General features: G+C 42.1%; 1 non-coding gene across 1 annotated transcript; it reads right to left on the reverse strand.

Annotated features, from left to right (window-relative positions):
• Nucleotides 1-2,209: 2,209 nt before the first annotated feature.
• LOC114810847 lies at nt 2,210-2,352 on the reverse strand. The gene has a single exon (XR_003758538.1). It is a non-coding gene; the product is annotated as a small nucleolar RNA SNORA7 (small nucleolar RNA).
• Nucleotides 2,353-13,728: the final 11,376 nt, after the last annotated feature.

Genomic DNA, 13,728 nt, shown 5'->3' on the forward strand with positions numbered 1-13,728 from the left:
CTTCCATCTAGTTCGCCTTCCAACCTGGATTGGATTTTCCAGTAGGTGCTAGAGGCCCCCAGCCTTGGGGGGAAGAGTTTGTAGGTTTATAAATATAATATTGATACAAAACACCAATGTATGTTATTTTCAGTGGCAACTGGCTCCCTACAGATGCTATGAGTACACTACAACCCATTAACCAACAAGGCAGGATTACTTCACTCCCACTGACTGAGAGCACTGGTCAAGAATACGAGGCGGAGACCAAATGGTAGAGAAAAGGCCTGAGAGGAGCTCAGGATAAAACATGGGCTAGAAAGAAAAAGGGGCTGGTGTAGGCAGAGAATTATCTCCATCGATCTGCGATGGTATCTCTTTCACTACTGAAACGTGAGGCACTGTGCTATATAAATTCCAAAGTAAGTTCATAGTGTTATCACTACATTTTGATAATAAATTTTAGGATTATTTTTAGTATTTTAATAACAAGGAGATGGCACCAAGCTTACTTCAGCCACTTGCCTCCTGTGTGGCCTAGGGCAAGTGGCTCAATTTCTCTGTGCCTCAATTTCTTCATCTGTAAAATGGAGATGTTATTTGATCTCCTTCCCCCTTCATGCCAGGTATGGGACAGGAACTGTGGCCAATCCTATGTCTAACTCAGTGCTTAGCATAAGTAAGCACTTAACAAGTACTACATTTATCGTAATTATATGGGTGGCAAAATGATCAATTTACCTTACACCCACCTCTTCCCCGAGGGGCAGTTTTCATGGAAAGAGCTCTCATAGTGGGGGCAGAAAGAGGGAAACTAAGGAAGTCAGAGCAATGATGTTGCACCTGGGCCTGTAAGACATCGTCTAAGGAGACAGGTCTGGGAGTCAGAGGACCTGGGTTCTGATCTCAGCTCCACCACTTGTCTGCTGTGTGACCTCAGTCAAATCGCTTCACTTCCCTGTGCTTTAGTTTCCTCATCTGTAAAACGGGGATTAAGACTGTGAGCCCCATGTGGGACAGCAATTGCATCCAACTTGATTATCTACCCTAGTTCGTTGTTCGGTGTCTGGCACATACTATGTGCTTAACAAATACCATAAAAAGTAAAGAATAATAATAATAATGAGGCCACTTAGGATTCTTAAAGACTTCCCTTTCCTCACCAGTCAAAGTGCTACCATGTTGATTCAAGTAGGTTAGGATAAGTATCCTATCCCGCCTTGACTACTGCATCAGCCTCCTCGCTGACCTCCCGTCCTCCTGTCTCTTCCCACTCCAATCCATATTTCACTCTTCCGCATGAATCATTTATTGACAAAAACGTTCAGTCCATGTCTCCCCCTTCCTCAAGAACCTCCAATGGTTTCTCATCCACCTCCACATCTAACAGAGGTGGATTGAAGGCGCAGACAATAGTTCAGAGAAGACAGTAGTAAATGAAGGACAGTAAGGTTAGCTTGACCAATCAATAGTATTTATGGAACACTTACTCTGTACTAAGCATTTAGGAGAGTACAGTGAAATTAGTGGAGTTTAAAGATTTGTACAGAAGTGCCTGAAGAGAGATCAAAGCTTGAGATTAGCAAAGAGTGAGAACTGACATTCAGGACTCCACCACTTGTCTGCTGCATGACCTTAGGCAAATCACTTCACTTTTCTGTGCCTCAGTTACCTCATCTGTAAAATGGGGAATAAGCCTGTAAGTCCCATATGGGACAGGGACTGTGTCCAATCTAAGTTTGTATGCTTAGTACAGTGTCTGATATGTAGTAAGCACTTAACAAATACAATAGAAAACTGGCATTAACAAGTTAAAAATGCAAATAGGTAAGGGTGAGTCAGCTGCTAAAGAGCTTATAAGCCCCTAGGAGCTTATAAACCCCTACTGGGGGGGCAGGGATCATGAGTAAGACTAAACCCCACTTTTCCTCATCTCCCACTCCCTTCTGCATCATCTTGCCTTGCTCCCTTTGCTCTTCTCCCCTCTCCCAGCCCCACAGCTTGTCTTTTATTATGCCATGGAGTCGTCTCCGAATCATAGCAACTCCAAGGACACATCTCTCCCAGAACGCTCCACTCTCCATCTGCAATTGTTCTGGTAGTGGATCCACAGAGTTTTCTTGGTAAAAATACAGAAGTGGTTTACCATTGTCTTCTTCCATGCAGTAAACTTAAGTCTCCACCCTCGACTCTCTCCCATGCCTCTGCTGCCCAGCAGGGGTGAGTTTTTATTTGTAGCAGATTGCCTTCCAATTGCTAGCCACTGCTCATGCTAGGAATGGAATGGGTATGCTTTCTACTTGCTTGACTCTTCCTCCCATACCCGTCACTGGTAGAGTACTGGAAACTCTCCAGATGTTATCCTAAGAGGGAAGTCCCACAGCACTTACCTATTTATCTGCAACTTTTTTTTATATTAATGTCTGACTGGCCTCCTCTAATAATAATAATAATTCTGCTAATTGTTAAGTGCTTACTATATGCCAGGAACTGTTCTAAGTGCTGGGGTAGATCCAAATTAATCAGGTTGGATACATTGTGGGCAGGGAATGTCACTGTCGATTGTTATATTGTACTTTCCCAAGTGCTTAGTACTTTACTCTGCACACAGTAAGCGCTTAATAAATACAATTGAATGAATGAATGAACGGCTATAAATTCTATCGTACTCTTCTAAGCACTCAGTACAGTACTCTGCACACAGAAGGCCACTGATGGAGAGATTTATTACTCAATAACGTCTCCAATGATTTCCTCATAACCGACTCTAATTGACTCAACATTCCTAATCCTCCTCGACCGCTAAGTTGCTTTCAGCACCAGTGGCCACCCGCTCCTCCAAGAAACTTTCTCTGACCTTGGTTTTACTGACATAGCACTCCTCTGAATTTCAGGCTACCTCTGACAGCTCCTTCCCAGTCTTCTATGCCAGCTCTTCACTCTCCCACGACCCCTGAACTGTGGGGGATCCCATAAGACACCGTGAGAGGTCTTCTCACTTTACCCTCATTGTCTTAGTAGCTCATTTGTTCTCATGTATTGCCCCAAATCTATCTCACTTGCATAAACACTCTCAAATCTCCTCTGCCATCCAGGATGCTTAGTACAGTGCTTTGCACACAGTAAGTGTTCAATAAATATGATAGATATGATAAATAAGCACCTTCAATTTTATGTCAAAAATTTGAATTCTTCGTATTGCTCCTGGAACTTCATCGTCATGATCGACAATGGCATTTATGGAGCGCTTACTGTGTGCTTGCGAGAGTATAATACAACAGACTTGGTAGGCATGTTTTCTGCCCAGAGTCGACTTACAGTCTAGAGGAACTTCTTTTCCTAACTTTCTCATCATTGTCAACATGTTTCTTTATGGCATTTGTTAAGTGCTTACTTTGTGTCAGGCACCGTACTGAACACTGGGGTAGTTACAAGTTTATCAAGTTGGACATAGTCCCTGCCCCACATGAGACTTAATTCCCATTTTACAGATGAGGTAACTGAGGAACAGAGAAGTTAAGTAACTTGCCCAAGAATCACACAGAGAAATGGCAGAATTGGGAATAGAACCCAGGTTCTTCTGACTCCCAGGCCCATGCTCTATCCACTAGACCACACTACTTAGATCTTTCTTCTGCCCACCAGGTAACAGTAAATCTGAAGTTGCTGAAGTCAGCCTGGTCCATGGATTTCCACGAAAAGGGCTTTGCAGCATGATCACTTGAGTAGAGAAAGCTTATCGTAGAAGGGATTCCGGGCTAGGGGTTATTCGTGCAAGACTGATGGAGGGATGGTTAGAGAAGTTGAGTTCAGTGGCGAGGGAGATATTGAGGACATGGGTTTGTGCAACAAGAAATGAGAGGCTGGACAGGGAGCCCAACCTCTTAAAGTGTGGCGAGCTGGCAGTCTGCTGTGAGGCGAGTCACCGCCTGTCTCCGCTCCTGCCCTCTGGGCGCCCCTTAGATGCTCTTAGCTGAGTGTCCTGCAGTCCTCCTTTTCCTCTGCTCCTCCTCTCCCCAACGCCCCTTCTCCCTCCCTCTGCTCTACCCTCCTCCCTGCCCCACAGCACTTGTGTATATATATACATATTTATTGTTTTTATTAATGATGTATACATATCTATAATTCTATTCATTTATATTGATACTATTGATGCCTATCAACTTGTTTTGTATTGTTGTCTGTTTCCCCCACTCTAGACTGTGAGCCCATTGATGGGTAGGGATTGTCTCTACTTTTACCAAATTGTACTTTCCAAGCTCTTAGTACAGTGCTCTGCACATAGTAAGTATTCAATAAATAAATAAATAATAATAATGTTGGTATTTGTTAAGCGCTTACTATGTGCCGAGCACTGTTCTAAGCGCTGGGGTAGACATAGGGGAATCAGGTTGTCCCATGTGGGGCTCACAGTCTTAATCCCCATTTTACAGTTGAGGGAACTGAGGCACAGAGAAGTTAAGTGACTTGCCCACAGTCACACAGCTGACAAGTGGTAGAGCTGGGATTCGAACTCATGAGCCCTGACTCCAAAGCCCATGCTCTTTCCACTGAGTAAATGAATGAATGAATGAGTCCCAGTGAGGCATGATGATGCCCTGGGATAAATGGGAGGGGTTTGGAGATAGGAGACCTCTGTGAGGAATGAACAGTTTTGTGGGTAGAAGCAGTATGGGAGAAGAGCATTATCAACTGCTACAACTCCTTCCCCTCTTTCTCTCAGCAACACAACTTCACCTCCCTCATTGTCTTTCATGCCCATGGCCCAATCCAATTTCTGCAGACCTTCATCTCCTGAAATTCACCATGCACCTACCTCCCCCATCTCTCATCCCTGATGATCTAGCCAATTACTTTGAGACAAAGTAGACTACTTTGTAGAAGCAGTGTGGCTTAATGGAAAGAGCACGGGCCTGGGAGTCAGAGGTCGTGGGTTCTAATCCCAGCTCTGCCACTTGTCAGCTGTGTGAACTTGGGCAAGTCACTTAACTTCTCTGTGCCTCAGTTACCTCATCTGTAAAATGGGGATGAAGACTGTGAGCCCCATGTGGGACAACCTGATGACCTTGTATTTACCCCAGCGTTTAGAACAGTGCTTGGCACATAGTAAGTGTTTAACAAATACCAACATTATTATTATTACAAAATCTAAATCATTATGTGTGAGCTCCCTGAAGTCTCCCCCCTCTGCTCCAACACTTTCCCACAGCCACTTACAGTCTCTCATCCTTCTTGATGAAGAGGACGTGCTATGCCTGTTTTCAAAACCTATCCTTTATACCAATGACAGTAATAATAATAATAACAATTGTGGTATTTGTTAAGCACTTACTATGCGTCAAGCACTGTACCAACCAACGGGATAGATATAGGATACAGTCTAAGTAGAAGGGCAAACACCCACTAAATGCCCATTTTGCAGATAAGGAAACTGAGGCACAGGGAAGTTAAGAGCTTGCCCAAAATTATGTTGCAGAACTGGATTTAGAACCCAGATCATCTTTGATTACTTTACATACTCTACATCCATTAAAATCCAGGTCACGGGTTCAAATCCCGGCTCTGCCACTCGTCAGCCGTGTGACTGTGGGCAAGTCACTTAACTCCTCTGTGCCTCAGTTACCTCATCTGTAAAATGGGGATTAACTGTGAGCCTCATGTGGGACAACCCAATTACCCTGTATCTCCCCCAGCGCTTAGAACAGTGCTCTGCACATAGTAAGTGCTTAACAAATACCAACATTATTATTACCATCTGACTCCCAGGCCTGTTCTCTTTCCACTAAGCCATTTTGGACTTATGATTTATCTTATGAAAGCAAGTGCCCTCTCTGAACAATACATTCACCATCCACTCTGATGGTTCCTTCCTCCCCTACCACAGTAAAATTTTCTCTGGATTCCACCATTCAGCCCTATGTTTGCCTTCCTTTCCTGGCCAAAACTCTCAAATCATAATAATAATTTGAATAATATAATAATAATAATAATGTTGATATTTGTTAAGCGCTTACTATGTGCAGAGCACTGTTCTAAGCGCTGGGGGAGATACGGGGTAATCAGGGTGTCCCATGTGAGGCTCACAGTCTTAATCTCCATTTTACAGATGAGGTAACTGAGGCACAGAGAAGTTAAGTGACTTGCCCACAGTCACACGGCTGAGGAGTGGCAGAGCCGGGATTCGAACCCATGACCTCTGACTCCCAAGCCTGTGCTCTTTCCACTGAGCCATGCTGCTTCTCTACTTGCTATCAACAACATCCTTCTTCTGGAAACATTATCCAACCTTAACTTCACTGGCACTGTCCTCTCCTGGTTCTTCTCTCATTTCTCTGGCCACTGATGAGAGAGTATTTGTGGTGCTGTGCAAGCCACTAGGACTATAATCAATTTCTTCGCTTGGATCCTCAGACCTGAAGAGAGGCTCCATCCATTGTTTTGGATGATAAATTCCATCTGTGGCCAAGAAAACTTCATAAACTATTCAAAATCTTCACTATATATATAATGTTTATTCATTTGATTGTATTTATTGAGCACTTACTATGTGCAGAGCACTGTACTAAGTGCTTGGAATGTACAATTCGTCAACAGATAGAGACAATTCCTGCCCAACAACAGGCTCACAGTCTAAACGGGGGAGACAGACAACAAAACAAAACACGTGGTCAGGCGAGAAGCTGAATGGTTTAACGGATTGAGCCTCAGTGAGCATTTATTCATTATTCAGCACCCAAAGCAGAGCTATCACCAATTTTCGTGGGATGTAGGGCTCGAGTCGGGGAAGAACTAGACTCAAAACCTTTTTGTATGTGATGAGCTAAGGTGGGAATCATTTGAGAATGTGCGATTGCTTGATCTGTAAGGGAGGAAACCAGAGTCTTTAAAAAGTTACCATCCTGGGTGGGCTCTTCAGACAAGACACCAAAAGACACGGATGGTAGATGGTGTTCATTCACAGTTGGAGGGGAAGTTAGTTTCTTTTATCAAATTTCCAGCTCATTCTAGTCAGTGTAAACCTAGTTGGAGGAACCTGGGGGGTCTTTTGATTAGTCAGACCAGCAAAAAGAACCCAGTGAAACCTCAACTCTGGAGCTCTAGACAGAGTGGCCCAAAGATTTTGGTCAGAAAACACATGCTAAACATCCTACTCACTTGAGACGCAAGTCAGAGGTTGACCACCTCTGACCCTGATTTAGTCCAGAGAGCTAGAAACTGATTCTTATTGAGGGAACAGATTGAATTATATGAACTAGCCACATGAGGAATCATCAAAGTGTTTCCAAGCATCAGAAATTGTCTTCAATGTTCCCAAAAGTTTTATTTGGAATCAGAAAGATCAAGAGCAAGAACCCCTTTGTTCCCTAGATGGCAACATGCTAGTATTTTCATTCAAGAAAAGTCTCTTGAAGTATTTCCTTTGTTGCTGGAAAGAATGGGGGGCTTGAAGCCAGCAGACTTAGGTTTTAACTCATTCCCTGATATTGAGCTGCTATATGAGCTAGGGCAATTCAATCAACCTCCGAGGACCTCCCTACCTATAAAATGAGGACAATAGTAACTGCTAATCTCTAACTCTCAGAGATGCTGGGCAGACAATGAAACATAGTACTTTGCTACTCTTCCTAAAATGAAATTTCACTCAGGTGGTAGAAATTGCAGAAAATTTACTAGCGCCTAATTAGTGCAGTGGTCTGTCCTAAGCAGGTTGGGATGTAAAGGAGAACAAAATGATACAATCCCTCCCCACAAGAGCTTACATGTTAAAAGAAAAGATAAAAATAAAAAAATATTTCTAACTAGAGGTGAAAAACAATGAATAAAGTGGACCTATATACTTGAATGATAAGGGTTTTGTAAAAAAACTTCACAAGTGTTTGAATTGGCTAAAGGGATGTTATGGCCTAGGGCACTGGGGAATCAACTGGGGAAGCCTGGTTGGAAGAAATGGGCTTTAAGAAGGGATGTGAAAGTAGGGAGATTAGTGATCTGTCCGATGTGGGGTGGAGGAAGTTACAAGCTGAGGGAACATCCGGGGCAAGACCTTGATAGAGCTTGCTGAACATGATGGGTATACAAGACATTTTTCAATAGATCCATGATCAAGATGGCATTTTACATAAAATGCATTTTCAAAACCTGAAAAATTCACCTAGAAAAAATATACATACATGACTCATGTATACTTAAAAGTTTGACCATTTATGGACTAATGATCCATACATCATAATTATGGTATTTGTAAAGTGCTTAATATGTAGCAGGCACTATACTAACAGTTGGAGTAGATACAAGCAAAATGGGTTGGACACAGTCTGACTGACATGGGTCTCACAGTCTCAATCCTCATTTTAAAGATGAGGTAACTGAGGCCCAGAGAAGTGAAGTAACTTCCCCAAGGTCACATAACAGACAAGTGGCAGAGCCAGGATTAGAACCCATGACCTTCTGACTTTCAGGCCTGTGCTCTATCCACTACCCCATGCTGCTACTATCATCAGATCACAAAGTAGGAAAGAGAAGCTTGAGTACTGAAGAGCCCATCCATAGAAATAAGCAAGATGATACACAGAAACCAGCGTTTACTGAAAGGAGATGAAGGTATCATTAATACAAATGGTAATTAAATAGCTGGGGAACTTCTAGGTAGGACATTATCCAGTATTTGGCATAGGGGGTTTTCATCCCACTAGATTAAATACCAATAGATACTATTTATAAACACCATTGCTAGATTGATTAAACCAGAGCTGTTATCCTAATTAAAAGTACACTAGAGACTTTTCAGTCTCATCCTAAAATTTCAGAGTGATGAATTTACTATTCTTCCCCAAACTGAATTTGTCAGAGTATTCAATAGATTCAAGTAAGCCTAGATGAACTATTGAGTAAGGTGCATGCCTATAACTTAAAAATCCACCTTGAAATAGTAATCTTATAAATGACAGTAGCAACAGAAGTTTTTGTTTGTGTGTGAAGTGCTTACTATGTGCCAGGCACTGTAATAAACCCTCAAGTAGATAAAAGCTAATGGGTTGGACAAAACCCATGTTCCCATTTAACAAATAACTGAGGCCCCGAAAAGTTAAGTGACTTATCCAAGGTCACACAGCAGACATGCAATAGAGCATGGATGAGAACCCAGGTCCTCTGACCCTTAAGCCCATATTTTTTCCAGTAGGCCATTCTACTTCTCCTTTGTATGTCCATTGAGTGCAAGACACTATACTAGACAAGCAAATGGGACATATTGCCTGCTCACAAGAAGGTTACGCTCTACAGAGGAAGACAGACAGAAGAGTATGTAAAAATAAAGTAATGAAAATCAACCACTGAGTGCACAAGTGAATAAAATACACATAAATACAGAGGATGCATATATGTGATGACTGATGGCTAGAGATGGTTGGTGGGTTTATGTGACTTGGAATGCTGCCAACATATTCTCAACCCCCACCAAAGCCCACTCCTTACCAAGTGGAGCTGGGTGAGGCCATAAGTAAGGCCATAAGTGGTGAATGTTCATGATTGAAAAACTCTCTAGGTTGTCGTGTGTGATGAACATGCAAGCAGTAATCTTGAAAACTGTGCTCAATTGTAAGCAGGGATGATATAATCTTCTTCTTATCTAGTAGTCTCCCAAGAGAGTATCGTGAAGAAGCGTGGCCGAGCCGATAGAACACTGACCTGGGAGACAGAAGGAGCTAAGGTTCTAATCCTAGACAACCCACCACTTGCCTGCTGCGTGGCCTTGGGCAAGTCACTTCTCTGGACCTTAATTTCCTCATCAATGAAATGGGGATTAAAGACCGTGAGTTCCATGTGGGACATGCCCTGTGTCTAACCTGATTAGCTTGTATCTACCCCAGTGCTTAGTCAAGTGTCTGGCACAAAGTAAGCATTTAGCAAATGCAATTAAAAAGAGTGTTTATCATTCAATTGTATTTATTGAGCATTTACTGTGTGTAGAGCACTGTACAAAACACTTGGGAGGGTACAATATAAGAATAAACAGACACATTCCCTGCCCATAAGGAGCTTAAATGATAGCTTCCCACACTGAGTAAATGATGTTGACTGATTATGTGGGCAGCAAGTCAGTCAATCGATCATATTTATCGAGCGCTTACTATATACAGACCACTGTACTAAGTGCTTGGGAGAGTACTCTAGAACAATAAACAGACACATTCCCTGACCACAGTGAGCTTGCAGTCTATACGGGAGGACAGACATTAATATAAATAAATTATTTACAGATATATAAATAGTGCTTTGTGGTGGGGACAGAGAATGGATAATTGGAGCAAGTCAGGGTGACCCAGAAAGGAGTGGGAGAAGAGGAAAGGAGCAGATACTGAAGGTGGCTCCCTTGGCAACTGCCTGCTGATCTGGGTTACTAAGACAGAGCACTGGCCCTGTTCTGTAGTTCCTTTGGCCATAAATTAGGTTTGTACTTAGAATTTTAGGTATGGCTGTCCTCTCCTCAGCTCCAACAGGAACAGGACTGCAGAAAAGACAGTGTGGGAGTGGCACTCTGCAAACAACAAGTACCCTAATCAAAATTCTGGATTCTGATATCTTCATGATTTGAACCTAAACTCACTTGTTATTCATGATAGGAAACTCCATCATAAGTATGTAGATGGATCTGTCCCATATATTCAGTGTGGGGGGATGGGGTGATATGACTAGCTTCACCCACCTGCTCACACTTGTTTTATGTCACCCTCAATCCCTCCCTGTCCTTAGCAGCCAATGTATACAAAATATTGGCACCACCACTTACTCGAGACAACGACATAAACTAAAGGGTCAAATTCCCTGAGAATCACACCCAAGAAAAGGAAATACACAATCCAGGATATAGTCCACATTGGATACAGATGCCCCCAAAGCAGTAATTGTACCCTGAAGAGTTGCCAAGTAAACACCAGATGCTTATGACACCACTGGGTCCACAGGCCTTGTGCAACAATGCTGATTGAATGGAATTTTTTTTTAACATCATGAGGTTCTAGTCTTGCCTCCTCCCTGCTACTACTCACCTGGGGAAAAGGAGAATGAGAGCCTGGGACAGAAAAATATTGAAGAAGCAAAGGAGGCCCTTGGGGAAATTCAGATTTCATATCTTGGCCCTGGTCAACATAGCAGTGGAGAACAAGATGTTGAAGCCTTCAGAAAGAAGTTAAAGATCTGGAATGGTTGTCTGGGGCAATGGAAATGGATTCCATGATGGGGAAGATGGATCATTTTACAGATTGAAGGAGGAACTTGTGAAAATAGCAAAGAAAAATCTTTAAAGCATTGTCATTAGTTGTAGTTAGAAAGAATTCCTGGGATCTCTGCCATGATCATCAACTTTCAGTTCCACGCCACAGTTTCTCATATATTTGTACTGACTTTTAAATTTCCAGTCGGTTCATATCTCTCCCTTCCAGCAAATATTGTCCATAATCAATTAGACAAAAAGTGTCAGAAGAAGACAAAGTCTCTACTACTTATGGGTTGTACAGTAGGTGCCGTTCAGACCTGCACTCATTCCTTTGGGCCTCCATGTTGTTTAATATAGACTAGTTCCTTCAGCCCCCGAAAGCAACCTGAGGAAGATCTGGGAGAATCTGCTGGCAACGTTGTATCTACCCAAAGGCAAAGAAATATTTAGGAAGGGAATAAACAGATGCATTTGTCAGGGCCATTAGTTTCTTAATGTGGGATCTGCCCTAAGAAACATTTGATCATAACTTGAGTTTCACTCCAGGGTACTGAGGGGAGGTTTTCATCCAAAATTACTCTTGCTTGGCTGTCAGTAGAGTCACTCAAAAGACTGTGAAACAAAACCCCTGGATCAGAATGTAATCCTTACACTGTTGAAGGATGGGAACCAGGGCTCACACTCCAGGATCCTGCCTCCACAATTGGTCCAGTTAAACACTGTCTACCTTTATTGCTTTCTTTTGCATAAATGTAGATAAGAAATACAATAGAAAACGGTTGGTTTCCAATAATATAGTATATGCCTACTGGAGTGGATTCAGCCAGTGTGTCAGTAATGGATCTTTCACCTCCCCTTCACCTCCCCTCAGCTGAACCCCCTTCCCCTCTGCTCCCCCTCCTCTCCCCACCCCACCCTCTGCTTTTCCCCCTCCCCCCTTACCCTCCCCTCAGCACTGTCCTCATTTGCATATACTATTTATTACCCTATTTATTCTGTTAATGAGAGGTACATCCCCTTGATTCTATTTATTGTGATAATGTTGTCTTGTTTTTGTTTCGTTCTGTTTTGCTTTGCTGTCTGTCTCCCCCGATTAGACTGTGAGCCCATCACTAGGCAGGGATTGTCTCTATCTGCTTCTGAATTGTACATTCCAAGCGCTTAGTACAGTGCTCTGCACATAGTAAGCACTCAACAAATACTATTGAATGAATGAATGAATGACCAAACTAGAAAGGGATTACAGATGCATTTGTTTCTTCAGTTGAGATTTAAAGAACAATATAATAATAATAATGATAATAATAATAATAATGGTATTTGTTAAGCACTTACTATGTGCCAGGCACTCTCTACTAAGCGCTGGACATACAAAGCCCAGTCAAAACAGAAAATCTTTAAGTGTAAAATTTTCATTAATGAGTTGAATTTTATTCAAATATTCCCAAGTAATAGTCATTACTAATAATTCTTTTGCCCTTCTTCTGGTGAAATTTTATTCACTATCCTTGAATAGATATCATTACAACACTTGAACAGTGTTTCAATGAAGATGCAATGAAGGTTGAAGGGAAGTAGCGGGACATAATGGACAAAGCATGGGTCTGGGAGTCAGAGGGTCTTGGGTTCTAATCCCAGCTCTGCCACTTGTCTGCTGTGTGACTTCACTTCTCTGTGCCTCAGTTGTCTCATCTGTAAAATGAGGATTTAGATGTGAGCCCAATGGGGGATGGGGACTGTGTCCAATCTGATTTACTTGTATTCCCCTCCCCACCCCCCGCCAGATCTTAATACAGTGCCTGGAACATAGTAAATGCTTAAAAGATACCGTACTTTTTATTATTGCTCACTTTCTGTTGTAGTATCATTCTGAATGCTGTTCAATAGACATCACTAGTCAGTGGTGGATGAAGGCCCTTTACTAATATAATCAGAATACTAAATACTTGAAAAAAGAGAATATTATGCTATTCTGTTCCATACAGTCTTCAGGGGCTTTATTTGATTTATTTGATTTAACTAAGTAGATTTTCACAAAAACTTTATTTCTAGTGCAAAAAGCCTATAAATAAAACATGAAGAAAAACTGAATACTGTAAAGAAGCTAACTTTCAACTAGATTAGAAGCCCCGATTTCAAATATGACTTTGCCCTGTCTACTGAAAAGTTCACACTTTGCCATCTATCTCCCCAGTGAGAGTTTTTGAGGACTGTCCCAAAAGAACAACTTGCTAAACATCGCCCAACTAATGAATGACACTTCCAGGATTAGAATTCAGAGTATCCGAATTTCCAGCCTGTCACTTAATGGCTGAGCCACTTTGCATAATGGATGAGAGCAGAATCAGGCACCATCCTTGATAAATGAATTTGAAGCCTAAATAGGAAAGGCTCACGGAACATAAATAGTTCAGGTTCACTCTGGAAATTCCGATGCTGCTCTGATTCATACAGTTGGAAAAATAATGGAGCTTACATACTGAAAAAATGCACCATCTTCTTAAAAACTATTACACAGGATGATTAAATCTCAA

Source organism: Ornithorhynchus anatinus, chromosome 3, assembly GCF_004115215.2.
Source record: "Ornithorhynchus anatinus isolate Pmale09 chromosome 3, mOrnAna1.pri.v4, whole genome shotgun sequence".
Taxonomy (NCBI): Eukaryota; Metazoa; Chordata; class Mammalia; order Monotremata; family Ornithorhynchidae; genus Ornithorhynchus; species Ornithorhynchus anatinus.